General features: G+C 38.4%; 1 long non-coding RNA gene across 1 annotated transcript in view; it reads left to right on the top strand.

Moving 5' to 3' along the window:
* LOC125801619 (uncharacterized) overlaps nt 1–9,981 on the top strand; it is a 155,336-nt gene extending 145,355 nt beyond the window's left edge. The window contains exon 2 of the long non-coding RNA XR_007438826.1: nt 9,878–9,981. This is a non-coding gene — a long non-coding RNA (uncharacterized LOC125801619). The remainder of the gene's footprint in view (nt 1–9,877) is intronic.
* Nucleotides 9,982–12,619: the final 2,638 nt, after the last annotated feature.

Raw genomic sequence — 12,619 nt, 5'->3', positions numbered from 1 at the left:
ACAAAAAAATCCTCTTCACACATAACACCACTATATCAGACACAGGTAGATACATCATAATTAACATCAACATCAGCAACACACCCTTAACAATAGCAAGTTTGAATGGCCCCAACATTTATAACCCATCTTTCTTTCATGTGTTTTACAACCATATAAACAATATATCAGATTCCACAATTATAATTGGAGGCGACTTTAATTCAACCATTGACCCATGTATAGACAGATTAACTATGGCACACAATACACGTTACTGGCATTCAACAGATATCATTAAACAATACATGACAGACTTAGGGCTCAGCGATGGTTGGCACCTCAAAAACCCAAACACTAAAGAATTTTCTTTCTGTTCTCCTGCCTACCACTCATATTCTCACATTGATTATTTTTTAACCAGTAATTCTATTATAGCTAATATATCAGAAATAAAATATCACTCTATAATGATCAGTGACCATGCTACAGTTTAACTTATATGGAACATAAATCCACTACATAAAACTTTCAGCTGGCAACAAAATACCTCGTTACTTACAGACCCAGAATTTGACAGCTACATCAAAAAAGAGTGGGCATCTTTCCTAGAAATAAATGATTCTTCAGAAACCACACCAACAATACTATGGGAAACTGGGAAAGCAGTACTAAGAAGCAAAATCATCTCTTACTCTTCCTGTAAGAAGAAGAAAGATACGGAAAATGAGTCTAATCTACAACATCAGGGAATTTTCAAATGAAATGATAAAAAACCCATCAGATAAAATAAAAAAAGAGTTAGACGAATGTGAATCACAGGATAATGAACTTATAAACAAGAGGACTCAAGTTTTAACAAAATGACTTAGATATAAACAATTTAATCACAATAACAAATCTGGTAAATTCTTAGCTAACCAAGTAAAACATAACAAGGAACAAAAACAACAATCCCACCAATAGTCACTTTAGATAAAGGGAAGACTTTCGATAAGGTTAATTGGAAATTCCTTTTCACTACACTACATTAACTAGGTTTTGGAGAATCATTTATAGAATGGGTTAAAACTCTCTACACTTCACCCAAAGCCACAGTCAATACTAACGGACTAATATCACAGAATTTCACACTGCACAGAGGAACTAGGTAAGGATGCCCACTCTCTCCTCTGCTTAGAAGCAATCATCTCTAAATTCTACTGGAAAAATAAACCACCCAGAATCAAATGAACAACATTACAAAAACAAAGAACTCAGGGAGGCCTAGAAGCTCCAAATTTCCAACAATACCTCTCTGCAAACCAATTAAAGTACATTATTAAATGGATAAAACCAAATCAAACTGATGAAATATGGAGAGAAGTAGAACAAAAATCAATTAATGAAATACAAATCTCAGACTTACCATTTATTAGCACAACAATCAATCGCCACCCTTGTTTCAAAAACCCAATGATATCTTCGACTCTGACAGCTTGGTGGAAAATTCACAAGAAAACAAACACTAGACTTGCACCCACTAAATACTCAGCCATATGGCACAACCCCGACATCCCCGCCACCAAAAAAACCCCAAAACTACAAAAATGGAAAGAAAAAGTTATTACACATTAACACCACGTTCTACACAACAATAACTCGGCTACTTTCTCACTTCTAACCCAAAAATATATAATTGAGAGGAACCAGTTTTTGGAACATCTCCAAATTAGATCTATGTTAAACACAAAAATAAAAGATTATGCAATACTAGAACTTAGCCCACCAATTTCAGAATTCCTTAATATCTCTTCTTCAGACAAAATTCTATCAAAAATATATAGGCTTTTATTCAAACTAGACCAAACAGTCGCTATCCCAATAAAAAATGGAAAGAAGATATCTTAATTACCCCCAATGCTGATTTCTGGAGAAACATTATGGAAAACACATTCACCATGACTAACAATACTAACCTCCACCTTATACAATATAAAGCAATTCACAGGGTTCACTACACCAAGCAAAACATAACATACTGCACGTAGGCATAAATGTTGACACATTATTCAAACATTTAATAGTCTGTGTATGACCTTATTGTCATATTTTAGATAATGTTTTCATTTTTGCCGTATGTCTATAGTGTTATTCACGAAAACACAGATCATTTCCATCTTGGTATGGAAACTGGCCATGTTCAATTCTAGCTGTAAAAACGAATACCAGTTAGAAATGCAAATGAGAAGGAAGCACTAAGAGAAAGAATACAAAAACTGGAACACCATAAAAATAATTTTAAAATGCAGTGGTTTTTTTTTTGTAAACATGATAAATGAATATGCACGTTCTGCCCCGAGACCGACCCGATGACCCAATTAAAACGGCTGTTTAAATGAGCAAAATCTTTTCAGAATGATGTTGAAGAAGACCTATTATTTAAAAAATAAATTGTATTAAGAACAGATTTCCTAAAGATTAAAACACCAACAATGCGAAATGATCCACAAAAATTATATCTGAATGACCTTCCTCTAATCTAATATCATTTAACATAGTTTAAGAATATAAATTACTTTCTTAACAAACAAACATTTTAATATTTAGCATATAGCCTGTCCAAAAACTCAAAAATGGCTGTTCCCTGCACACTCATTAAACCAAAATAACAATAATTTATAATTAATTTATTTATAATTACTTAATAATTATTATAATTTATAAATATATAATTAACAATGTATAAGAATATAAAATAGTTTGTGAACAAACATTTTTTTAAGCACATAACCTTATTTTATAGCCTTTATTTTAAGCTTATAGCACTCTGCGCTCAACACACTCTACGAAGCCGACACACGTGTTGTTTCTATCAACAATTAACTTGAATTAGCTCCATACCTCTGACTGTCCTTCGCATTGGACCAAATTTAGCTCACCTTATGTAATGTTTCTCCTCACTTCAGAGGGCTCCATTTTGTTGGCTATTTAGCTACACACAGCTCTGCAAGACAAGTGCGTAATGCGGAGTGGAGGAGCGCATGTGTGAGTTCGGGTCGGGAATCGGGTCAAGCTCGGGCTGATAATCTAAACTCTACTGCTGAGGAAGCTTGAATGATGCGCTGAAAATCATTTATTTTTATTTTTGCAAATCCTGAAGACATCACGAATAGAAAGCCTACTGCCTGCTGACCGGCGCCGGAAAGCGGTGACGCCTCTGTTTACCAGCCGTAACTATAAAATAAAATATTAAAATGTGCACAGTAACTATAAGTTACTAGCTATATTTTTCTGACATTTATATGGATTTATATTTATGTTTTCTACACGGACTTACTCCTATATTAACATAGCAGATGTTTTGCAGTTTGAGAATTAGACAGATACACCTGATGCTTATTCTCACTCATTCTCTCTCACATTGTGAAAGTGCAGTTTAGTGACAGTGCCACAATAATAAGATAAAAAGATGGAAGGACAATTTAAACAAATAGAACATTTATTTAAAACAATAAACTTAGGCTCCTTACTGTATTAAATCTTTTTGCAACATAGTGACAGTGCCACAATAATGAATGACTACTTTCTAGCATGGTTAACTAATCCTGAATTCATTTCTAAAAGGAAGACATTGTTAAAACTGGAAAACACTCATCAATGTAACACAGCTACAAGGTTTTTAACTGTACCGTGGAGTTCACCTACTGTTGCGCGGAGCTTTTTAACTGTACCGCGGAGTTCACCTACTGTCGCGCGGAGCTCTTTAACTGTACCGCGGAGTTCACCTACTGTCGCGCGTGTCACCTTTTTTTCTCTTGGCAGTTGTTTCTCGCGCCCGTGGACGGGAACCAGTGGAACTTGTAGTTATTTGGGCTAGAGATAACTGCTCTAGGGTGATACCCACTTTTACTTCACTTGGTTTTCTTGCAAAGTGAGTCACAGGAGTCCAGGATGAGTTCCCAAGCACTTCTTTCATTTATTAGCAGTTCTAAGCACCCAAACATAAACGTAGCTAGCATTCAGAGAACAGAGGGGAGAGCCGTGGATGTTAACTAGCCTAACACGAGGCGGAGAGAGACGAAGCAGCAGCCACCTAACCCTAATTTGCTCCTAATCACACACTGCCGCTGCCTCCGCCAAACTGATCTAAACAAAATATAGTGCGCTTCACATACATTTCTTAAAGGCACCTGAACCCCAATCTTGTAACACACGGATCTTTTTAACTGTATCACGGAGCTTTTTTTTTTTCTTTTTTTTTTTCCTTTTCAGAGCCACGCTACGCGGCACCAGAGCGCTATCACACCTGAATCTATAACCACATCATCCATATATCAACACTACATGAATGTTCCTACACACACACACATGCACACAGTCACATAACACATTCAACATTTAAGACATTTAGCTATTTTTATTTACTTTTTTTTGTTAATCTGTGTCTTATTATGTTAGGGATGGATAAATGGAAAAATATAGAAAGCCATACTATAATATTTTTTATGTATTTTATATATATTATAATAACTTTTTTTTTCTTTTTCTTTCATTGTTTTCTATTTGGTTTAATTTGTATATATACACATTGTTATGTCCTCCCTCTGCACAGTGACCTCAGTTATCAGAGGTTTGTATTAATATGATTAAAGTCTTAATGGTCCTCCGAAGAGGGGGGGTGGTGGCGGGCAAAAAAAAAAAAAATGTTAGGAATCAAAATCAAAAATTGAATATGTTACAAATGAGAAGTTCAAAAGAGAAAAAAAATATAACAAATATACACTGCTCAAAAAAATAAAGGGAACACTCAAATAACACAATATAACTCCAAGTAAATCAAACTTCTGTGAAATTAAACTGTCCACTTAGGAAGCAACACTGATTGACAATCAATTTCACCTGCTGTTGTGCAAATGGAATAGACAACAGGTGGAAATTATTGGCAATTAGCAAGACACACTCAATAAAGGAGTGGTTCTGCAGGTGGGGACCACAGACCACTTCTCAGAACCTATGCTGTCTGGCTGATGTTTTGGTCAGTTTTGAATGTTGGTGGTGCTTTCACACTCGTGGTAGCATGAGACGGACTCTACAACCCACACAAGTGGCTCAGGTAGTGCAGATCATCCAGGATGGCACATCAATGCGAGCTGTGGCAAGAAGGTTTGCTGTGTCTGTCAGCGTAGTGTCCAGAGGCTGGAGGCGCTACCAGGAGACAGGCCAGTACACCAGGAGACGTGGAGGAGGCCGTAGGAGGGCAACAACCCAGCAGCAGAACCGCTACCTCCGCCTTTGTGCAAGAAGGAACAGAAGGAACACTGCCAGAGCCCTGCAAAATGACCTCCAGCAGGCCACAAATGTGCATGTGTCTGCACAAACGGTTAGAAACCGACTCCATGAGGATGGTATGAGGGCCCGACGTCCACAGATGGGGGTTGTGCTCACAGCCCAACACCGTGCAGGACGCTTGGCATTTGCCAGAGAACACCAGGATTGGCAAATTCGCCACTGGCGCCTTGTGCTCTTCACAGATGAAAGCAGGTTCACACTGAGCACATGACAGACGTGACAGAGTCTGGAGACGCCGTGGAGAGCGGTCTGCTGCCTGCAACATCCTTCAGCATGACCGGTTTGGCAGTGGGTCAGTAATGGTGTGGGGTGGCATTTCTTTGGAGGGCCGCACAGCCCTCCATGTGCTCACCAGAGGTAGCCTGACTGCCATTAGGTACCGAGATGAGATCCTCAGACCCCTTGTGAGACCGTATGCTGGTGTGGTTGGCCCTGGGTTCCTCCTAATGCAGGACAATGCTAGACCTCATGTGGCTGGAGTGTGTCAGCAGTTCCTGCAAGATGAAGGCATTGAAGCTATGGACTAGCCTGCCCGTTCCCCAGACCTGAATCCGATTGAGCACATCTGGGACATCATGTCTCGCTCTATCCACCAACGTCACGTTGCACCACAGACTGTCCAGGAGTTGGCGGATGCTTTAGTCCAGGTCTGGGAGGAGATCCCTCAGGAGACCATCCGCCACCTCATCAGGAGCATGCCCAGGCGTTGTAGGGAGGTCATACAGGCACGTGTAGGCCACACACAATACTGAGCCTCATTTTGACTTGTTTTAAGGACATTACATTAAAGTTGGATCAGCCTGTAGTGTGTTTTTTCACTTTAATTTTGTGTGTGGCTCCAAATCCAGGCCTCCATTGGTTAATAAATTTGATTTCCATTGATGATTTTTGTGTGATTTTGTTGTCAGCACATTCAACTTTGTACAGAACAAAGTATTCAATGAGAATATTTCATTCATTCAGATCTAGGATGTGTTATTTGAGTGTTCCCTTTATTTTTTTGAGCAGTGTATATGTTTAAATATACTTGGTTACTTTATTATCCTTTACAGTTATTTGAAAATTATTTCAGTTTGGATTTTGTCAGTCTTTGCTTTTATTTTTGTGTTTTTGTGAATGTTCTGTAGATTTTTTTGGATTTTTCTGTTATAGACTTTTGCTTCTGGAATCTCTTCTTTGCTTTTGCTTTAGTTTTTTGCTTCTGAGTTTTGGCACACTTTTCACGGGTGGGCGGGGCTAAGAAGAAGGTCCCTTGAATCTCCATTGGTCAGCTGGTTCTGGACTGACGGGTTCCCTGAACCCTCGTCTGAGACTGACCACGCCCACCCCACCAGTTTCAAGCATCCTTCCAAAAACGGAGAGCGAACAGCTTCTAGTGCACAGCAGCAGCGGCAGATATTTTTACAATTAAACATCATACAAACGTTCTGTTTAATGTTATATTATGTTATATTATTCTCTGTTTCACTCCATTAAAAAGCTCACATTAGCGAGATGTGCTAAATATTAATGCACAAAGTATGATAGTTAACTAGTCAGTGAGCTAGTGAGTTACCTAGTTACCTATTCAGTGAACTAGTGAGTTAGCTAGTTACCTACTTTGTGCATGAAAATTTTGCCTTCTTCTAAGCCCCGCCCACCTGTGAAACGTGTGCCAAAACTCAGAAGAAAAAAACTAAAGCAGAAGCAAAGGAGAGATTCCAGAAGCAAAAGTCTTTAACAGCAAAATCCAAAAAAATCCACAAAAAAATCACAAAAACATTTGCTATATATTTTTTCTCTTCTGAATTTGCAACATACAATTTTTGCTTTTGATTCCTAACATTTTGATTGTGGATTTTATTTTTTTGTGAAAAACTTTTGGCACAAACGGAGAGAGAGAGAGAAACAAATGGAAAGAGACAAAAACAAACAGAGAGATGAAGAGAGAGCAACAAAGCTCTCTATCCAGGTCTGAGCTGGAAGTCTGAACCGGATTGTTACAGCTGGACACCGCATTAAAGTGTTTCAGTCGTTTAACCAGAGAAGAAATAACGGCAGATAACGGCAGAAGTTGGGGTCAAACTTGGTGCCAAAATAAAACTTGGGTTTAAAAAATAGTAACACGTTACTGATTACAACTTAACAGCATATGTTAATAATTTAATTATTTAATAATTTAATAATTAAAATAAAAAATCACAGAAACACATTTAAAACTGATTTTCACACGTCTTTCTTCCTATATTACACAAAACTAATCTGAAAATGTAAGAATAAATCACAAGCACAAATGATTTTACAATGTCTTCAATGTTTAAATAACACATTTTAGTGATTTTCTAAATGTAACATGTAATATGCTGTTACTTTTGTACATGCCACATTTAATATTTTTGAATTGATTAAGAAATATAATCAGATTATTCATGACAATATTTGAGATTAACTGCAATTACGTTTGTTTTTCCTAAGACAAATTTTTATAGTTGATATTTAAATGTAAATAAAAGAATGAATGTAAGAAATGTAAAATGCAATTATTAATGGTGTCATTTAAAATACTATTATATACTTGTATTTTTGAGGGGAGATAAAGCTAACGTGGGGCGCTGGAATAAAGAATGCATGGTGAGTAGGATTGGACTCAGGAAGTGTTTGTTATTGCACACATGCTTATTATAGGGAAAATACCTTTTTAAGATTTAAATGGCCTGGTTGAAATATGCAACCACCAGTATTCAGTAATATGTACACTGTCCCTTTAAGAGCTCCTTACACTAGGTGTACTGCCCTTTTACGTGTATAACTATGCTGAGAGCGTAGAGAACCAGAGTGTGTGCTGTGCTTTACCACAGAGAATGCTGGACCTAGCTTCTTTCTTTTATTATTTTTTTCTGCAAGTAACAACATATGTGGTGCCTTTAACTCATGCATGAACTATGTTGTTTGTCTTTTTTGATGCAGACATTTTACATTTCCTAGCATACATGCATACATACATAAAAGTTAAAAGAATAAAAGGAAATGAGCATAAAAGAGTACAATTACTCTTTTTTGTATTTAGTCTGTAGATGCAGTACCATGAGAAATTAAAGGGCATGGAAAAGAGCAGGGAGATATGTTTAGGGCTCCTCCCCTTTGCCAATCTGGAAAGAACATCCTGCTCAGACTAACCTTGCACATCCTTCTGTGTAATTTAGTTTATTAGTGTGATTGCAGTAGGTAATCACAGTACTGTTCTTCTTAAGTCAAAATCTTATTATTATTATTAGTGTGATTGCAGTATGCACTCACAGTATTGTTCTTCTTAAGTCTTCTTCTTCTTATTATTATTAGTGTGATTGCAGTATGCAATCACAGTATTGTTCTTCTTAAGTCTTATTCTTTTTCTTTTATTTTTATTCAAAAGTTTGGACACCCCAGAGCCCCAGTACTGTGTGTAATGGAGCCATGGGTCAAAAGTTTGGACACCCCAGAGCCCCAGTACTGTGTGTAATGGAGCAACTGGTCAAAAGTTTGGGTACCCCGGTCAGCTCTGCAATCACACTCGCAGTTTCTGCAGGAACTGCAATCTAGTTATTATTATTCCACCTATTTTGTGTCCGGTTAACTAGTGCCGCAGTTTTCAAGATATCGACTTCGTTCAAAAGACAAAACGTGCGTCCTTATCGGGAATGGTGGGCTTGTATACAAAAGTCGGTTCATAAGTTTGGACACCCCAGAGCCCCAGTACTGTGTGTAATGGAGCTACTGGTCAAAAGTTTGGGTACCCCGGCCAGTTTCTGTAGGAACTGCAATCTAGTTCCACCTGTTTTTTGTCCGGCTAAGTAGTGCCGCAATTTTCGAGATATCGACTTCGTTCAAAAAACAAAACGTGCGTCCATATCGGGAATGGTGTGCTTGTATGTAGCTTTCCGATCAGGTTTTTCGTAAAAACTTCGTAAATGTGAGCTTATTTGCCCACTGACAATGAATGGGGAGAGATTTGCACGCCTGTGTATGTCACAATTTTTGGAATACGAACACAAACAGAAGAGAACATATAGAACTTATTGAGTTCTTTCCGAAAATATGCTGCACGAAACGTTACGATGTACGGTTTTCGTACAATTGTTGTACGAAGTGGCCCAATAGGAATGAATAGGGCCCATCGAAGGACGGCAGCTCGATCTCCAGTACTGTGTGTATGGAGCAGCTATAGGATAAAACAGTATCAGGTCAAAAGTTTGGACACCCCGGCCCCCCAGTACTGTGTGTAATGGAGCTACTGGTCAAAAGTTTGGACACCCCAGAGCCCCAGTACTGCATGTTAAGGAGATATAGGTCAAAAGTTTGGAAACCCCAGAGCTCCAGAACTGTGTGTAATGGAGCTACTGGTCAAAAGTTTGGGTACCCCGGCCAGCACTGCAATCACACTCGCGGTTTCTGCAGGAACTGCATTCTAGTTTAATTAATTGTGTTTTTATTTGTTGTCTTGTTTGTTATTTTGGTTTGTGATAACCTGCAACACTGACCTGAGAATCTGAAGTTTACAGTGTGAACTCTTCAGTCCAGCAGAGAGCAGCTCCACTCCTGAATCCTGCAGGTCATTGTTACTGAGGTCCAGCTCTTTCAGGGAGGAGTTTTCCAGGTTTAAAACTGATTCCAGATTTTCACACGTCTTTACTCCAAGATTACATGAAGCTAGTCTGAAAATTTAAGAATAAACAAATGATTTTACAATAAACCCAAAGAAGAATATTTGAATGGATTGACAAAGAATAGAGAACTGGTGTTTCTTTTTACTGAAATAGTTAACATGCAGATTTCTCCACTTAATTTGTGATCAGCATGGGCATACAGTTAACCAAAAGCTCTGGGACAGATTAAAATGAGTTAAAATAGAAAAGAAAATGTTTAACAAAACATATCTATCTATTTATCTGTCTGTCTGTCTGTCTGTCTGTCTGTCTATCTATCTATCTATCTATCTATCTATCTATCTATCTATCTATCTATCTATCTATCTATCTATCTGCAAGAGATGTGCATTTATTTTAACAAAAACATATAACTTCCCCAAAACCTTTATTTAAGATTGTATTTAATCAGTCTAAGACAGAAACTTCATGTACTGTTTACATTAAAATTATGGTTTAATTATTATTACACCCAATAAATAATTTATTCTTATATGTAAATAATGTGAATCCACCAGTGATTGAATGGAAACTGATTCTACACATCAGCAGTTGATTAAAAACTGTGTGAAGGCCTGAATAAAAATACTCACACAGCTCTTCTGGATATTTTAACTACTGGCAGCAGCCTCAGAAGACACTCCTCTGATGGATCATATTTACTGAGGTTAAACTCCTCCAGCTCTTCTTGTGAGTTCACCAACACAAACACCAGAGCTGACCACTGAGCAGGAGAGAGCCTGTCCTGTTGAAGATGACGGTCACCTCCTCTCCTCAGGTATTTCTGCACTTCCTGCACCAGAGAATGATCATTCAGTTCATTCAGACAGTGGAACAGATTGATGGATTTCTCTGGAGATGAGTTCTCCTCAATCTTCATTTTGATGTATTTGACTGTTTCCTCACTGCTGTAAGAGATCCTCTCTGTTGGGGTCAGCAACACTCGTAATAGAATCTGATTAGACTCCAGTGAGAGACCCAGGAGGAAACGAAGGAACAGGTCCAGGTGTCCACCCTCACTCTGTAAGGCTCTGTCTATGGCACTGCTGAGGAAGTCAGTCTTCGTTGACTTGCTGAAAAACTTGAAGAGTTTACTGGTTTGTTGTTCAGTGGATTGTTCTTTTGGAATTTTTCTGTTGAGAAATGCATATAACGCAGCAAGAAACTCCTGAACGCTCAGATGTACAAAGCTGAAGACCTTCCCCAGGTGCAGCTCATGTTCCTCCCTGAAGATCTGGGTACACACTCCTGAGTACACAGACACTTCTCTACAATCAATGCCACTCTCTCTTAGATCTTCCTCATAGAAGATCAGGTTTCCTTTCTCCAGCTGCTGGAACGCCAGTTTCCCCAGAGCCAGGATACTTGTTCTGGTCTGCTGAACATCAATGTCACTTTTCCCACTGTACTTCTGGCTCTTGTGTTTGATCTGAAAGATCAGGAAGTGTGTGAACATCTGCGTCAGGGTTTTGGGAATTTCTCCACTCTCAGCTTCACTCAGCATTCTCTCTAGAACAGTAGCTGTAATCCAGCAGAAGACCGGTATGTGGCACATGATGTAGAGGCTTCTTGAAGACCTGATGTGTGTGAAGACTTTATTGGCCAGGTCCTTATCACTGATCCTCTTACTGAAGTACTCCTGTTTCTGAGGGTCACTGAAACCCCGCACTTCTGTTACCTGGTCAAAACACTTAGGAGGGATCTGATTGGCCGCTGCTGGTCGAGAGGTGATCCAGAGGAGAGCAGAGGGAAGCAGATTCCCCTTGATGAGGTTCGTCAGCAGAACATCCACTGAGGTTTGCTCTTCTATATTCACCAAGTTCTCATTGTTCTGGAAATCCAGAGGCAGTCGACACTCATCCAGTCCATCAAATATGAACATGATCTTGTAGCTCTTGTAATGTCTTAGTTTTAAATCTTGTGTTTCTGGGAAAAAGCTCTGAAGAAGTTTCACCAGACTGAGCTTCTTCTTCTTCATCAAATTCAGCTCTCTAAAAGGAAGTGGAAATATGAAGAGAATGTCCTGATTTACTTCTCCTTCAGCCCAGTCCAGAATGAACTTCTGTGCAGAGACTGTTTTTCCAATTCCAGCAACTCCTTTAGTCAGTACAGTTCTGATGGGTCGTTTCTGTTCTGGTAAGGGTTTAAAAATATTGTTGCATTTGATTGGTCTTTCCTGTGTTTGCCTTTTCCTGGATGCAGCTTCAATATGTTTCACCTCATGTTCTTGATTGACATCTCCAACCCCTCCCTCTGTGATATAGAGCTCTGTGTAGATCTCATTCAGAAGTGTTGAGTTTCCATAGCCTGAGATTCCTTCATTAATTCTCTGATATTTATCCCTCAGATTAGATTTGAGCTTTTGTTGACATGCTGGGGCCAATTCTGATAACAGAGGAAGAAAATAAAAAAACACATAATTAGCTGTGATCATGCATTAGATCTCAGTGTAGGACACATGGTACAATATTTTAAAATAAAGGCTATATTGGTGTTTTTGTAGCAGCTGTAATTGCTTTAGATGTATGGTGTCCTTACAAAATCAGTAAGTGTTAAGTTTAAGGACTACGGTTAACATTATCCTACAATTACAGAATCAAATTAATTAATGTTTTTCCTTTGGGACTTCACTTAGAAAATAAATTAGC

The sequence above is a fragment of the Astyanax mexicanus genome, chromosome 4, assembly GCF_023375975.1.
Source record: "Astyanax mexicanus isolate ESR-SI-001 chromosome 4, AstMex3_surface, whole genome shotgun sequence".
NCBI classification, from domain to species: Eukaryota; Metazoa; Chordata; class Actinopteri; order Characiformes; family Acestrorhamphidae; genus Astyanax; species Astyanax mexicanus.
This window is presented reverse-complemented; position numbering and strand designations above follow the sequence as displayed.